Genomic DNA, 21,176 nt, shown 5'->3' with positions numbered 1-21,176 from the left:
TTTTAATATAGAATACATGAAACTAAAGGATCTTGTACATTTTCTGTGATTCATGGACTACGATCATCCTACTTAAATCTACTTTTATGTGTGGATTGCCAGAAATCTGAAAAGCCTGCGCAAGGGTGTACTTCAGCAACATACATTAACCCATGTTTTCTGGGAGTGTAACTTGCATACACAGTGTGGAACACATCCATATAGTATTTTCCAATAAACTCAGAACAAAAATGACAATCCTGTGAATAACCAAGGAGCTTCAAAATGTGTGAAGGTTTGATTTGGAACAGTATTTGAATCTGGAAGGTATTTCTAAAGTCTAGAATTATAGAGCTAGAACAGGGAAAAATATTTGGAGTCATTTAATTTTCTTCTGTTGATGCAAGATTGCTGTCAATGGCATTTTTTTAGGATTATATCTGCTCTCATTTGAATTTCTCAGCCAAAGAACTGCACTTGAATTCTAAGAGCAAACTTTTATTTTTACAGTATTTCCATAATACTTTGCATTCAGGCTTTCTGAGAAGTTTTATTTGTTGATGGAATTAAAAATGTGGATGAATCAATGAACATGAAAAAGAATAGAAAAAGAAACAAGCCAGAACTTCAGAGATCCAGAAAACAATCAGTTTGTGCTTTTCTGGAAGGGGCCATTGAGGAGACAAAATATTTCTTCAGTTTGTTCATTTTCAAAATGAGTACTCATAATTTCTAAGGTCTCCAGTGAAATGGATGTATCATGTTGGATTTGGTTTTATGGCTTTAACCTAAGTTCAGATTCACTCAGATAAATTGATATTCTTTCATCTATGTGTTTTCTCAGATAAGGCACTTTAGCTTAGTTAAATATGGTGAGAGAAAATTATTTACAAAGCATGTCTCTATTTGTCATATTTATCTCTTTTGTTCCTGTGCTTGTTGACACAGTTACAGAAGTGTAGTAGGTTAGTGAGGCAGGATTTCCCCTTACAGGAGCCCTGCTAACTCTTGCTCAACAGAATGTGTTTATCTATGTCTTCTAAGATCTTCATTTTTTATCATACACTCAACCATCTTACCACGGTTTGAAGTCATGCTCACTGGTCTGTAATTCCCATGATTCCAGCTATCCCTTGCAATCCACCTGTCCTTACAAGAGGCATATTGGCCTCTTGTAGTGATAGGTTACGCACCTTGGTGAAATATCATCTAGTCCTCAGGACTAATTAACAGCAAAAATATCTATTTTTTATAATAGTTCCTCTAATTTATTTCCAAAATGATCTAAGTCCTCCGGTCTATACGCTACAAAGAATGCTTCAGATGTGGGAATCTGTCCAGTGTCTTCATTAGTAAAGATCAACCCAAAGAATTCATTGAGGTTATCTGCTACCTGAGTGTTTTTTCACCACTTTGTCATCATGTGGTCTCATCAATTCTTTATCTGGCCTCCTGCTTTTGATGTGTTTAGAAAAAGTTTTATTATCAATTTGAACATCTTTTCACATGTATTTTTTGAATTCTTCTTAAATCTTAATTTGTTGTTTCCATATGCCCTCCATATTCTATTGGCTCTGAGGTTCTCCATATATGATGGGCTTTTTTGTTTCTTAAATTATGACCATCTGTGTGATAGCCTCCTTAATTTTCTTTGTAAGCTGTTATAAGATTTTTTTATTTTTTAACCAATTTACTTTCTATTGAATGTGACATTCATCTTATTTGGACTTCCAATACAATTTCTTTAAGTAGTCTTCAAGATGCTTGTTGACTATTTGCTTTTTGTAGTGTTTTCCTTACTAATTGCAACGTTTTCTTTCTTTCCTGAAACAGAAAATTCTCGTTACGGATTTGTTCCCACTTTTAAACCTGATTTTAGTATGATTTTTATATAGATATACTCTCTTACTAATACCTCTTGAAATGGATCCTCCTGCACTGCTCAAAACCAAATATAGAATATGATCTCTTTTTATGGGTCATAAAACATATTGTTTTAGGAAAAAAAAATCGTTATATCCAAATTGTTTATACTTACATCTCCTTCCCTTCAGACATTTGTCTTTAGATAGGTAATCAGAATCTCTGAGTCTGCAACCTGAATTTGCAGCTTCTTTAATCACTTAAAGTTTCCTGATCACCATCATTGTCCTATCAAGATATATTTTCCTGCTACTGCTACATTTTTATTAATGACATATGTAATTTTCACCAAAAGAGTCTACAATGTTTTTCCTTTTTATCATAATACTTTGATGCTGTTGAGCTTTATATAATCCTTCACATATAGCATCACTAGTCACAGTGTCACAAGGTCACAATGTCCTAGTCTATCATTCCTATGAAGCTGGAAGCCTGGTAGCAGAGTAGCCCATTGGTTATCCTTCTTCTACTGAGTTTCAGAGATACCTAGTATATCAGGGTTATTGTTTTGATTCCAAGCATTGTAATGATTCCTTATCTCAGCACTGGTGAGGGAACACTAATAAGATTTGCCCTCCCTTCGCTGCTTGACATTGCATATTCCAGGTATGTGTACTTATTAAGATTATATTGTTTATTTCCCTCCTCACTTTTTGGAGGCACAGTGAGCATTAGACATTCACCTTCACACACAGTGTCAGTCTGCAACAGCTGACTTTCCTTTAACTTCCAGTTTAAATGATCCTTTATGGCCTTTCTAGTTTTAGTGTCAGCAGCCTGGCACCATTATGAATAAGGTGCAGCAGGTTTCTTTCTGTTCGGCTTCATCTTATCACAAAATGTTCTACAGTTCCCAATATACCTGAACTCCTCCTATCTACAACATTGTCCTATCCACACACTGAAACTCTAGTCTTCTATCAGCCTGCCATCTTATGGAAAGTGAAGTTTCTGATGCAGTGAAATATGCACTTGAAGCACTGAGCTCTTATAATGACAACCATTGTCATAAACATAAGTCAGAAAAATATCTGTGGAAAAACTGGTGTTATATCTAGTCTGAGAAACCTAACTAAATAACTCCAAAGCCAGGATATTTCAGGGTATCAGGAATGAGAAAAATAGATTTTTTTTTTAATAGAAGGTTCTTCCCCCCCCCATAAAACATTAAATTGAAGCCTATACTTACAGTCTTTATTTAGCAATGCCCTACATTCCAAAATTGTGCAATGTGCAAAATATTAGAAAAGATTCTTCCAGATTTCTGCCTTTCACAATCAGTATTTCTTTTTTTTCCTGCCCTTAAGATACAGTCTTATTTCAGTCTTCACTGCCAAGGGCAGCCTTCATGAATCCTGCAGCCTGGATGTGAGGGAGAAAGTCCAGAGAAAGGAAGACTTTCCTTTGGTTGAGCCTCCTCAACCAAACTAGGATAGAATTAGAGACCTTCTGGGCAGGCTAGACATCCACAAATTCGTGGGCCTAGATGGGATGCACCCACAGGTACTGAGGGAGCTGGTGGATGTTATTACCAAGCCACTCTCCATCAACTTTGAAAGGTTCTGGAGAACTGGAGAGGTGCCTGAGGACTGGAAGAAAGCCGATGTCACTCCAGTCTTCAAGAAAGGCAAGAAGGAGGACCCAGACAACTATAGGCCGGTCAGCCTCACCTCCATCCCTGGAAAGGTGATGGGACGGCTTATTCGGGATGTCATCTCCAGACATATGGAGGAGAAGAAGGTGATCAGGAGTAGCCAGCATGGATTCACCAAGAGGAAATCTCGCTTAACCAATCTGATAGCCTTCTATGGTGGAATGACTGATTGGGCAGATGAGGGGAGAGCTTTAGCAAGGCTTTTGACACTGTCTTTCATAACACCCTCCTGGAGAAGCTCAGGAAGTGTGGGTTAGACGAGTGGGCAGTGAGGTGGATTGAGAAATGGCTGAAAGGCAGAGCTCAGAGGGTTGTCCTCAGTGGCGTGGAGTCTAGTTGGAGGCCTGTGGCTAGTGGCATCTTGTAGGGCTCAGTACTGCATCCCATCCTGTTCAACTTCTTCATCAATGACTGGACAAAGGGACAGAGTGCCTCCTCAGCAAGTTTGCTGATGTTACCAAGCTGGGAGGAGTGGCTGAAACACCTGAGGGTTTTGCTGCCATACAGAGAGGCCTGGACAGGCTGAAGAGCTGAGAGGAGAGGAACCTCCTGAGGTTCAACAAGGGCAAGTGCAGGGTCCTACACCTAGGGAGAAATAATCCCTTGCACCAGTACAAGGTGGGGGCTGACCTTCTGGAGAGCAGCTCTGCAGAGAAGGACCTGGGAGTGCTGGTGGACAGCAAGTTGTCATGAGCCAACAATGTGCCCTTGTGGCCAAGAAGGCCAATGTTTTTCAGGGTGTATTAGGAAGAGTGCTGTCAGCAGGTCAAGGGAGGTCATCCAGTCCCTCTACTCAGCCCTGCTGAGGCCTCATCTCGAGTACTGTGTCCAGTCCTGAGCTCCCCAGGACAAGAGAGACATGGAGCTACTGGGGAGAGTCCAGCGTAGGGCTACAAAGGTGATCAGAGGGCTGGAGCATCTGCCCTATGAGGAACGGCTGCGAGAGCTGGGCCTGTTTAGCCTGGAGAAGAAAAGACTGAGGGGGGATCTTGTCAGTGTGTACAAGTACCTGAAGGGAGGGTGTCAAGGGGATGGGGACAAACTCTTTTCAGTTGTCCCATGTGACAGGACAAGAGGCAACGGGCAAAAATTGAAGCACAGGAAGTTCTGCCTGAAAGTGAGGGGGAATTTCTTCCTTGTGAGAGTGACGGAGCACTGGCACAGGTTGCCCAGAGAGGTTGTGGAGTCTCCTTCTCTGGAGATCTTCAAGGCCTGCCTGGATCCAACCCTGTCTAACACGTTCTAGGTGACCTGCTGAGCAGGGGGGTTGGACTAGATGATCTCCAGAGGTCCCTTCCAACCTTACAGATTCTATGGTTCTGTGATACATGGTTTTATGGAACAGATTTACTTCAAACCATTCACTGTTTCAAAACTCACTTTTAAAAGCAATACTAAGTAGCAGGTTAAAAAAAAATGAAGCCATAAAGAGTTTTCGTTTGTTCTCTGTAAGATAAAAAGTCAGCTGACTTCTTAATATCGCACGGATGAAGGTAGGAAGACGAAGAAAAAAGTATTTTTAAACTTGGAAGCAAAATAATTTGATTGACATGTAAAATATAGTCTAAGTTGGAAAGAATAGGTCTCAAGTACAAGTAGGAATTGAATTCATTTCTGTGTTCTGTCACATCTCTAGCAAAAATCATATGTTCCTTTTTATGTCAGCAGGCAGCTGAAGGAAACATTTGTGTAAGGAAGTTGGAAAAAATAGTCCAATTATTTTATTGTTATTATTATTACTATATGTAAGAAAGAAATTCTTCATCACAGTGGCTACAGAGGACTTGCTCTTGAGAAAAAGTCAGTGAGAAATTTACAGGTGCCCATCACCCCCTCCCCTCAAAACTCATTGCTCTCAAATTCCATTTTTTACTTGAATACCTGTTGTCTGCAATTTGTTTCTTCTATTTTAAGAGAAAATAGGGTTTTTCAGTATAATATTAACTTTATTTACTATAGGACCATGTATTTTACTAACAGTTCTGTAGGTCCAGATTAACCCTTGATCCTCTTTGTATTTGATTCTTTCAGGCTGTGTTTGCTCAAATTACTATAAAGGAAATATTAGGTTTCTAAAAAGTAAAATAGAATAGATTTTAATGTCTGGTGATTTTTTTAGGATTACTTAGTATGTTTTTTAATGCCAAGGTCAGTTAAACCTTGCTCACAACCATTTTAGTTCTGTTCATTTGAGCAATTATCATGGCCTCCCTTGGAAACATTTGAGCGAAGGATTCCATTTAGAATAAACCCGAGCAGCACAAAACTAAAATCTTAATTAAGAGTGAATATTTTCAACTTCCTATGGAATCAGTGAGTTCTGCAAATGTGATACACTACTTGCCTGCAGTCAGATATGTTCATCAAATCTATCCAGATTGCCTGAGTCTGAGGTTTATTATGGTGGAGGTTAAGCTTTTAAATTTATTGTTTTGAAGATAAAGTATCTTATTTGTATTGAAAAGGCTCTCTTTGACCTGACAAAATACTTTGACCCAAAGGGTCAAATTAGATTTGCCATCTCGTGCACAGATTGAGCTGTTCAGAAAAGGTTTGTGTTGGTTTCGAGACAATGTCACAGAGTAACATATAGCAGATTAAAAGTCAATACAGTCTTATCTAAAAAAGAGGTATATAAGGTTTCAGTTTGTGCAATGAGTTTGAGAATGCTGGACAGAGTAAGCTTAACAGGCTATGAGGTATATTTCTGTGCTGGTGACTGTAAATGGTGGCCTGGACAAGATCTTCAGTCAATTTGCCCAAAACAGACCACAAATGCAGAAATTTGCTATCAGTAACTGAAGATCTTGTCCAGGCCATCATTTTACAGTGAGTAAAATGCACAGCATTTTTTATGAGTAAAACTGATTTTCTGTGTTAACTATACCCATTCATTCTCAGTCACTTTTAACTTAATTTACTGGTGTTTTGGTCAATTAAGTCAATTTGGATGCTCCCAAATTTAATGTGGTTTTCATTAGCATTATAAATATGGACTCAACTCAGGACAGCACTCACTACACTACAGTGTTGCTATTCGTGCTATGAAGAATTCACAACTGTGATGACAGAAACACACACAGGCCTTAATCAGACCCACAAAATAGTTGAGAAGAGAACTGCAAAAATATATAAACCTATATCTGAACTATTAAATCTGTATTTAATGGAGTTTCTGGTTCAAAAAAATTCTGAGACCATGAAAGAGGACAATATGTTTTCTGTCTACTCTTCTGTCAGAGAGTAGGGATACTGTGAAGGTCTCGGTGGTCCCCTGATGAGGACCCTGGATTCTGTCACCCTTATTTGTGTTGGTCACTACTGTACCACAAATAGGATTGATTTGTACATGTCAGTGTAATTCAGAGTCAATGAACATGGCAGAATAGTCTTATCTTTTTTCTCATCTCATATACTCATAATATAGTTTCCTTTTCTAATGGGTTGTAGCAAACTTGTACCAATGAGCTTTCATGTCACTCAGGCATAAGAACAGCAAATCAAGGCACTAGAATTTTTTTTCTTATTAATGTTATATCTAATTTCAGTCAAAGACGGTCATGAGCCTAACACTGAATGATCCCAGGGTCCATTCTCCTTCAGCTAAAAGAGCCAAAGAGGATTTTATTTCACAGTGTGCTTATTTTTGCAGGGTGATGTGTCCAAATTTTTCAATTTGTTTATTCAGAAGTTGTTTCCTTGGAAACAGCAGCCTGAATGTTTTATATAGTTCAAAGTCTGTTCTTCTAATTGGGAAAAATAAAATGTAAATAATATTTAATTTATAATTACTAGGGTGGTTTTTCCTTAGTTCTTTTGCATAGGCCACATGTTGAGCACCCATTTTACAAGAGAAGTTACATTCGATTTTTTATTTTCAAACAAAAATGAGCTATGCAGTCTAATATTTCCAGTAGTTTCTTTTTCTTCTGCACAACATCATTAAAATTAAAAGTTAGAAAAGAATAACACTAATATTAAAAATAAAAATCTCTATTAATCCATACATTGACTGCTTCCATATTTCTGTTGTAGCAGTTCCTTTCTCACTGGTCTGCTATTGCAACAATTTAGTCCATTTTATATACATATATATATGTATATGCATATGTATGTATATGTATGCACACATACATATACATATATAAATATACACATATTGTGTGTGTGAATATATATATATATTTTGTTTATATATATATATAGGTTTATATATATATATATATAAACTGAATGAACAAGGTCTTAAACTGTAATATTTTAATTTGCCTACTGATGTAATAGTAAGACAGATTTGGTAGGAGGGATAAAGAGATAGATAAGAATTATGGAGGAAAATACTGGGTATGGATAGAAGCTCTGAGACCAGAAAGGCAAATGAGTTATGTTTGTAATTCTTGCAAGGGGAGGAAGAAAGTAAAAGGAGGAAGAAAAATATGGTGTCACAGGTGTTCAGGGCTTTGTATATGGAGTGGGATAACTTCAGCAGATTCATAGTACAGATTATTGCTGACTTTCAATTGAATTCCTTAAGGCTTTTCTTCTATGGTGTTTTTTTTTTCTTTTATTTTTTTCCAATTTATCTTTTTCAAGAACAAAAAGCATGTACGGCTTCTTTCCTGATACTGATATGATTTTCTAAATGCCTCCTGAAAAATGAATTTCCATGACTCCTCAAAATCTGAGTCCCAGTATAAAAACAGTCCCACAACTAGGGTTTAGAAATCTGAATCCAGATGTGCGGAACAGCTCTATACTACATGCATAAAGAGTCTGGACTGAGTGAAAAGAAATATAGATTTGCTTAATGTGTATGAGGGATGCTTGCTCAATAGACATCATGATTTCTTGATGTAACATCAATCTTTTTCCTAAAAATTTATAGAACCTTTCTCTCTTCTGCCTTATTCTACCTATCTTGACTACATTCTGCAGCTTTTAGAATAAAAGTATATGACTTCCCCATCAAAAGTAGCCTGATGGGAATGGACTCAGGACAGTAAAAACATCCTCTGGCAGATCCTACAGTTGAAACATAACGAGACAGCACCAATCCATTCAGAGTGCTTTACATAAATCCTATTTCTTCTTCATCTTCTTTACAGAAGAATAAACGCTCTCTCTCATCTCTCCTCTAACACTAGAAGGTGTTAATCCAGCAAAACAACAAAGTCTCAGGATTTATGCAGTAAATTTTAGAAAATTGATGGCAGTTAAGAAAAGGGTATTGGAATGAAGATAAAAGTAACTCACCCTAGTAATAATGGAATGTAGACCATTTTTATTATCTATCACAGGTCACTGTTTTCCCTTCATTCAAGGGTAGTAGTTACCCCAGACAATTACTATCTGACCTTGTTTAATGATCTATATAAAATGAGTTGCTAAACTTACTGTAGTTTCCAGTTCCTAGGTATGTGAATATATACTTTGATATGATTTGGCATCGTTTTGACAAGTCTTACCTGAGAAGCCAAGAAATGAATGTGACATTTTTTGATCTGAGAATCTCTCTTCCAGATTAGGACTGAGGGAAATATGTGGAGAAGCTTGAAATAGCATAGCCTATATTGATTTTGTTCAGTGATGACTTTACTTTCCAGATCTTTTGATACTAAAATTATCATCAACTCTAATGTAATCTAAAAATTATTTTGAGAAGTTGATTTTTTCTTGGTAAGTGAAGTTGTTAGGGGTGGGAGGAACTGTCACACTGAGGAGGGAGGTACTGTTAGTCTTTTTTTTAAATAGAATTTTGTCCATGTAAGATATTCAGGCACTCATATGATACCTATTTTGTCAGAGTGTTGGCAAAACGAGCTAGTAGCTATAAGCAAAAAGCTGAATGCTTTTGTACCTTCCAACCTCCTAAACTGGAAATCCATACTTAAGTGCAGATTTTGCCCCAAATCATTCAAATGAGCAAAGCAATGCTGATTAAGCCCTTAATTGTGAAATTGTACATGTGTTCATGGTGCCAATACAGGATCGTTCTAGATGTATCCAAGCTCAAAGGTGTATGAGTAGAGCACAATTCCTTTTTTATTGAATTTTTCATAGCTATCTGAAAGTAATCTTCCAGGGAAGATGTAAAACAGGAGAAATTTTGTCTGTTTGCTGATAGCGAAGATCCTACAGTTTTTTTTTTCTGTTTTGGAAGTGTATGTAGTATACATGTATACTACTTGACATTCTGCAAAAATTCCAGTTAATACAATTAAGTCTAGGCTCCTGGTGTGAATAACACTTCCATTACAAACCTGGATAGGATGCACTCCTTGTCAGATAGTTGTATTCTGTTGGAGAGGATTTTTCAATTCTATATAGGGAAAAGAGAAGATTTAGCCACAATAATTATTTTATTTCCATTTTGACTGACAAAAATACAGACAGGACATATCCTGAACACTTGCAACTTGCACAGAAATAAACAGCAGTTCACCTGTATATGGATCTAGTTATTAAAATAAACATGAGGAAAAGAAGAAGGATTTTGTCCTATAAAACTCTGTATTTTTACAATCATGGAGGACTGTATATTTAATATTTTTTAAGGTCAGGGACATAGAAGACTGAGTCAAGTGAAAGGCCACTAAGATGATTAAGGGTCTGGAGCATCTGACAAATGAGAAGAGGCCAAGAGAGATGGAATACTTTAGCCTGGAGAAGAAAATGCTCAAAAGAGGTCATACACATGTGTATAAATATAGGCGGAGTAAATAAGATGGAGTCAGACTCTGCTCGATATAGCTCAGTGACAGGATGAGAGGCAACAAGCAAAAACTGAAATAGCTGAAATTCTGTTTAAACACAAGAAAAGAACTTTTTTACTGTGAGGGTGTTGAACACTGGAAGAGGTTCCCCAGGGACAATGGAGAGTGCCCATGCTTGTTGTTATTCAAAATCTGACTGGATATAGTTCTGGGCACCCTGCTCTAGCTGACTCTGCTTTGAGCAGGGGTGCTGGCTGGACTAGAAAATCTCCAGATTCCCCTTCCAACCTCATCTATTCTGTGATATTAAGAATTTGAAATGGTAGCCATAACCTCTGGACTAATGAACCAAACTACTAAAAGAAGAAAAGGGAGATTATCTCTTTTCCCAGCTGTGATAGAGGCAACTATTCTTAATTATGATCTTGCATGAGTTTTGTTAGATGTACTCATTTTTTTGTTAGATGCATCCTTTTTTAAAGGGGCAGTCAGTTGGCAAAAGTCCTACTTTGACCATACTCAGATCTGATTTGGTGGGAAGTAGCTTAGTCCTATTCAAAAAGAGGTAGTTGTCGATAAAAGCAGAAATAGAGTTTTAGACACCTGAATAACTTCAGGCAAGATTGAACATCCAAAGTTTTCAGATTAGTGAGAGTACACGTAGGAGGAAGTTGAGAATCACGCAGCTAAGTACCCACATTCTGTCTAAGTGATACTGTCTCAGTTATGTTTCAAATTTAATCTTAAATTACTTGAATCCATGTCATTTTCTACCAAAACTATTGCTTTAACCATTGGATACCTGTCATCTACATACTTACTTCTCTTGTGGGCAGCTGAATAGAAGGCCTTTGCCTCTGTTTTTGTGTCCTACTAAATGGGTAGTTCCCGGACAGAAGTAAAGGGCAACTTCCATTATCCTATTCAAGCACATAATAAAAGCTTGTAATTTTGCTCTAGCTATAATGGACACTTATGATATTAAAATTATTCATGAATGTATGCACATATATATGGGCACAGTGTGAAACTAACTATAGTTAGTTTAACTAAAAAAAAATAAAAAAAAGAAAAAAAACCCTAAAACTAAACAGAAAAGCCTTGTGTGGGTGTGTGCATGTAATGCAATTTCTCAGTCATGTCTGATAGCAGGTTTATATACCTAGAAAAAAATTAAAAGGGAAAAGAATTTCTGAAGTCCTCATTTGTTTACCAAATTTTGTGAAATGCCAGGGTCTCTTAATGTTTACTGCACACCAGACTGAGACAGAAATGTCAGCTAGTAAGCATAAATGGAAAACAAAATTATACCATACCCTCACAGCTTGGCCAATGGCCGCACTGTAGGAATGCAAACAACCTTTAAATTTCGTGAATGTCGGCTCTGCAGTTGTTAGGTGTGCTGACGCTTTAGGTATGTGATTTAGCTTAAATGTATGCATTCTCAGTTTTCCCTATCCACCTCTGCTCTCAAATCTGAACTGTCTGTGCTGACACACCAAGAGGAACTTGTTAATTGTGTATCTAGCATTTTGTTCTGGGTTGTGGATTTACTTCTGAAAGAGGAGAAAAAATACAAAATATGTTTGCAGAAATATTACTCGGAATGCAAAACATAAATTGAACAAAAGGGAGAAGAGGAAAAAAACCTCCAGATGTTGCCATTTGTGGCTTAATGGTAGTCATCTTTAGGTTGCCTGATTGCTATCTGATATTGCCAGCTGGAATATTCGGCAGAGAAATGAAAGATGAGGCGAGCTGGCCAGGCAGACAGAAAAGATAGACACATTGATTTGCCCTTTGGAAACAAAGCAAACAAACAAAAGAGAGGGAGGCATACTGCAAAGTACTGACTGTGCCCTTAAAAAGAAAAAAAATATGTGAACGGTACAATAAAATGATATGGCTGTCATAAAAGTAATATCATCAACCTCTTTCAGTAACGGGATTATGGAAAATATAGGAGGGGTAAAGGAAGAGAAGGAATAGTAGAAATAAGTAGTGTCTTTATTACAGAATGGTTTGATCGGTGATCAGTGGCACTACTATGTTCTCAAAAGCTTTCTTTGTACGTATATATGTACATATATATATATATATATGTATTCATATTCCTGCCACCTCTGAATGCTCATTTGTCTGGCACCCATCTGGCGAGTACTCGGTGGCGATAAGGCCAATGCTAAGATTTCCAGAAAGGCACAATTTCACTTTGGTTTCATTGACTCTGTCAATCTGTCTGTGAGAAGCTGAAGAAAATAATAAAGTACCTGTTCATAGAGCATCTCACTGCTCAAAGAAAGCATCTGTGCAGAGTCCATTAGTTTCTAGCCTAATGCAGATGAAGATCTGGTAACACTAACCAGATTCTACAGTTTTGTCAATTGTCCTTTATATCTCAGGTCTTACTTTGTGCCCCCCCTTCATACTCATTTGCTGTGGCACTCCTGAAATCTCTTTGAATCCAGGCTTTGTCACTTGAAAAATAATTTTCATCTTATTCAAGAGTTTAAAGATATGGTGTTCAAACATGCAGCTTATACTAATGAGTGTGTTTCGTCAGTCTGTATATCCAGCAGAAGCAATCATCAGTACCATTGATATTTATACATTTATTTTGATGCAATTTGAAGTGCCTGCCTCTGGCTTTAAGCACTTTTAGAGTAATTAAAATGTACAATTATGAACATGGAAATTCACACAAAATGATTTCAGAAGGCTTTGAATGAGATGCCAAATATGTGTGTAAAAATGACTTTTACACGTGTCCTGCAAAAGAATATGACCACGCTGGGATAAAACAGACCAAGAGGATTGAAAATATTAATTAAAATATCCATCAACGAAGCCCCTTAATTTTAAACTCTGTGTCTTTTATTTGAAACATTTCCATTTATTAGAGTAGCAATTGTGTTAGGCAAGGATACTGATTTAGACAACTATGACTCAAGCTTTCAGAATTTTTTAGGTAAAACCAATACTTGAACCCTCCCTGGAAGCTAACATGCTTCCACTGAGGACTGCACATCCTGGGAGCAGTACTAAGCTTATTCTACATTGGCTTCTGTTTCTCAGAGGTATCTTAGCCCAATTATATTTGTACTTTGCTGAAGAACTTTAAGTTTAAGGCAGACAAATAATCACCAAAGCTGATCACATGCAGCAGATGCATCTTCTCAAACAGTTTTTTACAAGCTGTTGTGCTCCAGGGCTGTACGTGCATTATGGAAGGTGTGTTGTATAGTTGTTATTGTTATTGCGAGCCTAGAGGTCTTAAAATAGTTGCTTACCTATTGTCATAAAAGCGGCATTTCAGGTGCCTTAGCATGTATAAGACATGCGTGTTGTCCAGCTGATGTGAACAAAACCTGTTAGTGACCCAAGCCTCTCTATGATGGCAGCTGGAGTTCAGGTAGGATTTTCAAGTTATCTCCGATAGTACTAGGCAATTTTATGTACAGGCAACTGAATCAAGCCCAAAATATCAGTGGAGAGTTTATCTTGGCTGCATTTGTACTTGTCAATTAAATGTGTCTTGGACTTTTTCCTTTTTTCTCTGTAATCCAAAGTGACAGTGCTGTACTAATATTCATTTTATTAAACACTTTCCACCCCCAGAAGAGGTATGAAACTTGCAAACTTTCTGCTGGGGAAGGCTAACTCCCAGACTGTGTTTGAGAGAGGACCAACTGCCTTGAGGCAAAACTCTGCCAGGGCCCATTCTACCACCTTGAGGGAGCAGAGCACCTGGGGTAGTCAGGGTGTTGGGCACTGCTGTGAGGATAGGTTTGGGGTCCAGATCTGGGTCCGGGTTGGGGTCAGCTGGGCCCATGGTTGGGGCAGCTACCTTTACCTAGGCTAAATGGGAGCATATGAAGCTGAGTCTTTACTGTACTAGGTCTGTTGGAGGATGTGTATGAGAGCATTAGAGGAGCAGCTAAACACTGGAGTGCTCAGCTGACGTGGCTTCATGGCAGCAATCTCAGTTTGAAACAAGACAGTCTCGCAGATGAGAAAGAATGGTTATCAACAGCAGCCTTTTAATGTCCCTGAGTCTGCACACAGCCTTGCCTTTGTACAGTCAGCACTAATTTGCCTGTCACTTCTCAGAGCCAAAAGTATTTGATGTACTAATATTAAAATGAACATTCTACCACACCACAAAACCATTTGCTTTCAGGGCCAACATTGATAAATTTACTGTGAAATGTACACATAGTAACACACAGTACAGTATGTCACCTGGTTTCCAAAGGCCTGGCTAATGGGAAAGTGTGCCCTGTGTTGCTTTTTGCATCCAGTACCCAGCTGTGCAGAAACAGAAATTTAAAATTAAAAATAACCTTTCAGCTGATTCATTGCATAATTGCTATCTTATTTGTTAATACTGTGGCTGAATTATAACTTGCTGAAGCCCTCGAGATTTGCATGCTGGTTTAATCTGCCTGAATTTGCATTGACATGCTTTTCAGTCAAGTGAGTAGCTAAATCCTGTGGCCTTGAGTGAGCCTGGCAGTATTTGCATTGAAAATCAGAAGGAGATTAGGGGAGAATGACTGTATGCTGTCTCCAGAAATAGATTCAATGATGAAAATTTTGTGCATCTCAAAATGCTGCTGAATTTCATTGACTGAGTGTAGCTGACATATCAGCGATGATTTCAAAGAGCAATAGAATAAAAATAGGTACAAGACAGCCAAACCTTTACTGCAATGCTGGGCTGCCTTCATCTGGGCTGCTGGAAGTGGCCAAGTCTCACTTGACTAATGCAGACGTTTCATCTGGCAGGTTGTTTTGCATTTCCTGTCCAGACCCAGGTGAAATTAGAGCTTTTCATTGTATTGTAGCAGATCCATACACATACTAAACTTTTGAGTTTCCCTAAACTGTGTTTTTTATTTCTTCTTCTTCTTCTTCTTCTTTTTTTTTTTTTTTTTTTTTTTTTTTTTTTTTTTTAAGGAATAGTTCACTTTGTAAAGCCTATTTGCATCCTGGCTGTTACAAGGACTCATGATGTCAAAATATCCTGTTAGTTTCTTTCCACAATACATTATGAAAAATTTGTCAAAACATTTTAAGATATAGAAATATTTATGTATTTCAATGTTAATAGTTTTCTGAATTCATTAAGGCTTGTCATCACTGAATAGAAATGGACATGCTACTTTATAGGTCAATGATGCTTTACTTTACATGGGAGCTAATGCTACATGCTTTAAAAGATCCTAAAAGAAAGTTCATAAAGGAGAACTACTGAATTAGTTTTCCTCAGGGTAAATATCTAGTGACAGTTTTCACTGTTTTTCGTTATGCTGTGAACTATCAGGGTTTATAGTATCCCTAATTTTGCTTAATGTAACTGAGGATATTTTGAAGTCTGAGCATGACTAAAGTATCCATATATATCCATAAATCTGGAACTCACAATGAACAGGAGTATTGTCCTGTAAGCCTGTGAGTGCTTTCACAAGAACATTTCTACTTGAGTATAATTTCTGATTGAACCAGCTCTTCTCGTTCCTTGAGTTTCTGAGAGCTTCTCTCGGTTGACAGACAGCAGAAGGTAAGAGCAGACGGGTTTCATTACATGGTCTAAGCCTTCATCTTTTAATCACCTGTCCCATGTAATCTGAGGTGGGGGGAAAGGCAGACATATGAGAAATCTCCTTTCTGCTTCTTTCTCTCCCCAGTTCTCTGCAAGAAATCTGCTAAGACCTCATTCATCACTGTGAAAGCTGTGAATGGATCGCTGTGTAATACCCCGAGGTCTTGTCTGCTGTAGTGGTGTAGTGCCTAACCTCTCTCCCGTTAAAGGAAAAGCTCCATGTACTTTTGTCAGCCTGTCAGCAAGAATTTCTCTCGCAATACTGTTTGCTCAACCCCCACCCCACCGACGTCAACCTTCTGAAAATGTTTTATTTTGAAGAAAGCCCTAGACGTGTTTCTCAGGACCAGGCATTCTTTATTTCATTCCTTACTGCACAGCCAAATTTGGAATACGTGTGTGTGTGTGTGTATGTATTTGTGTGTGTCTCTTGCAAAATGTGAAAAAGAAGTGGACCTTATGTGCCCTTTGGGTTTAAAAAAATATCACTATCAGCCACTAAATTTAATTTTTTGACCATAGCTTTAAAAGAGTCTGCAGGAAAACCACAACCTTCCTTCTCTGTTTTTACTTCAATGAAAAGTCATGCCCAGAATCCTCCAAAAGTAAGAAATAATATTCTCCTTGGGTTGCTGAAGAGTGGCAAGTTAATTCTTTCCAGAAGAATCTTCCCGTATTCTACTACTGTTTCCTGCTGCATGCTAATTTAGAATTCTCATACTAGCTCACATTTAACATTAATCACAGTTTTTCAGGCAAAAAAAACCCTACGAAGATTGATGGCTGATTAAAATAGATGCTTGAAAGTTTCTTTGATTTGAGGCCAAACACACCAGAGTTCCCTAAAACCAGAGTTTTTAGCCAGTTTTTATCTAGATTAGTTTCTCATTTAGTTACACTTTTTTCTTCTTCCTTCCATGCCAGCAATATTCTCATCAGAATTCAGATCAACTGTGAAAGAATAAAGTCTTTGCAAACTTTCATAAAGAATTTTCTGAATAAGCAACAAATTTGTAAATGAAAAATCACAATAAGTTTCATAAAATCAAACAGTAATTTGAATATAAATAGCATTTAAGAATAAATAAAGAACATAAATGTTATTCAAGCATTGTTCAGGCAACTAATTGTATTGGTCCTATGGACTGTATTCAACTTCTACTGAAGTTACTTAAAAAGACGTGTTATTTCTTCAAAAATTTTTAAATAAAACATGCTAAGGGAAATGCAAAATGCACTTGGATTTGCACGTAAAATGGAATCTCAAATACTTCTTCATTTCATGGAACTATGTGTACTGAAATTCTGAATCAAATTTTATGTCCACATTGCACTGACCTGTTCAAGAATTAGTCAAAATGACTCTAAATCTGGGAGAAGAGAATTTGAATCCCTGATTTGAACTTAAATCTATCTTTTTTCTGCTATACTAAATATATGTTTAAAGTAAAGCAAATGCAGGTGAATATGATGTTTTACAGCAAGTTGATTGATTTACAACTTGACAAAAGATACTTGCCTTCAAGATACAGTTCATTCCTCAAGCCATCAATGAGTCCTTCTCTGTGTTATGGCCTTCTATTCATGGACATGCTTGCAAGATGACATATTTATATCCTACAGGTATTCCTAGTGATATATATTAATATACAGCAGAAATTTTTATGAAGAATTTCAGCTAAATGTCTGAGGGGTCATAGCCCACAGCTGCTGTGTTGTCTCATACCTGCCAGGTATGAGACAAGGAACTGTGAAGCTAGGCAGGCAAGTGAAGAGATACGAAGAGCAGATAATTCAATAGTGTTATAAAATTAAATAGATCAGAAAATTTTTAAGATATAGTAATTAGATTTCTTACACAGCCACTGAAAACCATGACAAAATTTGATATTAGCTAGTTGAAGCAGTAACATTTTACACTAAGTATTTCTGATATGCATTTAATTTCTGTGTAATAAGACAATTTTTGCACATTAAATAAGTATTAGCAGATTGTTTTAAAAAATGGGAATAACAGTTGAGTATGGGCTATCTAATAGATTGCCTGCAAAGCAAAACTTCATTAAATATGCTTTTATTAAGCTGTTGATATATCACCACCACCTAACTGCAGGAACTTAATGATTTACATTTACTAAAACAGGTATTGCAAGTAGAAGGCAATTGTTTGCTAGAATTCCTAAAATCATGTTTATTGGTGCACAGAGTGAAACATCTTAAAGATTATTTCTCAGAAATTTAAATATATTGAAGTGGAAACATTTGCAGCTTACTTTTCTACTTTACTGTTTCTTTTACATGGGATAGTGATATTTATGTGATAAGTGACACTTTTAGTGTGGTTTGGACCACTTTAAATTCCCTCTACCCTAAAGTCTGTTGGAATTGTTTCTGACATATCAAATAGCAAAACGTCTTCAGAGCTTGATAAGAACATCCATTTCTCCTCCCTTCCCTGTCAGTAAATTTTGGACAAAAGTGGATTCATTTATTTTAAACTCAATCTGATTCTTATCACTCCTACTACCAGCAATATCCCTGTTTTACTGAGTTTGAAAAAGCTGGGACAAAAGTTCAGGGAAATTTTTCCCTGAACAAGAAAACTATGTAAGTCATGTATGTCTCTCATTCAGCATGTTTCCAATCCTTGTTGGCTAATTAGTTCATTTAAAGAAGAAGAATTTATTGACTGTAAGGACCAAGTTTATCCAATGAAGAGGTAGGAAGGCAGTGCTGTGGGAACAAGTGTTTAAGGACTGTCACAATACAGAATTCATCCTCCTCTGTGCAACCCTCGCAGCTGCTTGCCTCTTACACTCTAGTTACTTACCCATCTAGAAACTGCCAGGGTAAAGACTCCCAAGAGAAGCAGCAAACTAGCAAATTAGTCTCAGAGAAAGCAGAGTCATTGCATATGCTTTCCTTGTTACCCTCCCTTGGAGGGTATTGAACTTTGAAATTGATTTAAAACCCTTTTATGCTTCTATTGAAAACAACCCCTATGTGCTCCTAATTCTATCCTCAGAGCACTTGTGTCTCTGTAATGATTTTGCTTTTATAAGAATTGGATTTTCAAGATACAGTGCAAGATGAATACTTTGACATAAGCCACAGGGCTTGCTTCTGAGTGTCCTGTGCTCCCTATTCAGATAGATATCACTGGTCAGAACTATTGATGAAAAGGATGGCTAAATTGCCGGGATAAAATTAGAACTGTAAGGCTGAACTGATGACCAAAACCTAAAGCAAACCAACTTTGTCTATTTCTTGGCTTTAAAATAGTTTGGTGGTGTTTTGATGTGAGACAGAGAAAGGTAATCTTTTGTATTGGACTGAAAAGCCTATTTGAAAGACTTGCCTTTTTTTCCGACTGCTTTTTCTAGATTGCTAGGCAGCCGGAGCCAAATGATTTTAATGTCTGTTTCTCAGTTTCCTCACTTTAAATTAGAGCTGTTGATACTAACAGACTTGCAAAAATTCTCAATTAACTACAGATAATAAACACTTATGAGATGCAGGTATTAATTCAGCATTTTTTTTTTCATGTTTCCTGAAAGTTTGTGCTTATTATGGTATCTCTGAGATTCTGAGATAAGATGGAGGGAAAAAGACACCTTGTGCCAAAATCTAGCTCTATAATATATCCTGCCTAAGAAATGTGCTCTAAATTTATGTCAGCATAAAGTCATTAAGATGCTGTGTAGGAAAATAATACTGCTAGTTATTTGAGTTTCTAATGCATGAATTGAGCTAATTTGAATTTAATTTGAGCTTACCACTGGGTACTATTGGATAATACTGATGCATACACAAAAAGATGAGCCACATGATCATCAAACAGGGAAAAGTAAGCATTTTCCACGTGATTTTTGGTGGATTTCTGTTCTATTCCTTACCAACAGGACAGGCATGACAGTATCCTCCATGAATAAGCTAAGTGACCAGTGAGCACTGAGGAAGACCTTCATGTCTTTCACCATCTCAAACAACTCAGTCAGACAGCCACATGCTTCATACCTTCTGTATAAGGCACTAGACCTGCACCTACTCAAAATTTTCCTCCTGGCAGTGTCTGGAGTGAGCAGGGCATACCCAGATTCTAAATTACCTTCCCAAAGGCCAGATGCTCCCACTCTGAATTCCACCTGCCAGCTTCTCTCCTCGTGAAAGGCTTGTTTTCCTTCAGCAGGATGGCTCACCAAGAATGCTGCACTTTGGATTTAAGTTGCAGTGGCAGAATCAGCTTTTGCTCATGCTCATCTGCAGGATTTTTGCCTTTTCCATGCAGCTTTTATCCTTGACAGAGTTTTTGTACCCTACAGCTAATGTGGCTTCTGTGCTTTTCCAAAGCACTAAGAAATAAACAAGTGCAAATGGAAACTGCTGCCTATTTCACATTCTTTCCAATCTGAGGAAGGATCAGTGGGGTTGAAGATGACAGTACATATGTTTTGACTGTCTGAAGTTTCAACTGCCTATGGTTAATTCTACATAATCGGTTCCTGCTTAAGATAGAAGTTTGCAAGTATCTGTTATAAGACATGGAAATAGATAAGGAGCTGGTGCAAGAAACAGAAAACAGATAATGTTAGTAAAAGAAGCCATGCTCAGTCTGATGGAAGCACTGAGTGTTTCCCACATGGATTAAGACTCAGGTCTTTACTGCCTTTTATCCATATAACTGATCCAGACAAGTAGGATCAAGTTGAAGCAGTTATATTTGCTGATGTTGACTGGAGAACAGCAAACACATAGATAGCTTCCAGAGATGCTAGGGAGGCAGAAATCTGCTTTAGCTCTGGGCTGCAGACTGACATACTGTATTCATGTGTTGCAAACAGCCTGATTCTGATCTCTCTCTGCCTTTACTCTGACACAACACCATTGATTCATTGCAGTTACTTCTAATTTACCATCAGCTTCTTCTAAAAGTAACAAGAAATGCATGTAAATTTAGCATGAAAATATATTTTTTTGTGAAAGAACAGGAGGGTGGGAGAAAGATGCTTACACCTTCAAACCAAAAAAATAAACAGCTTAGCTTACCTCACTGAAGTGAAGGATTATCTAAGTTGAAAGTGAGAATCTGGGCCCAAAGAAACTATAACACACAAAATTGCCCAAGCTGCTATTTTTATATCCCTATTTATATTTATTTATATCACTATGCTCCATATCTATCCAGTCGTGGGACCAGTAGGTCTCACAAAGAATGGTTTGGGATAATATCAGGTGCCCCCTAGATAAGTTAGAAAAGTTAGTAAGAGCTCTATGGCATCTCATATTTAGATAAGGAGATCAA

The sequence above is a fragment of the Rhea pennata genome, chromosome 5 (genome assembly GCF_028389875.1).
Source record: "Rhea pennata isolate bPtePen1 chromosome 5, bPtePen1.pri, whole genome shotgun sequence".
Classification (NCBI taxonomy): domain Eukaryota; kingdom Metazoa; phylum Chordata; class Aves; order Rheiformes; family Rheidae; genus Rhea; species Rhea pennata.
The sequence above is the reverse complement of the archived record's forward strand: the minus strand, read 5'-3'. Positions refer to the sequence as shown.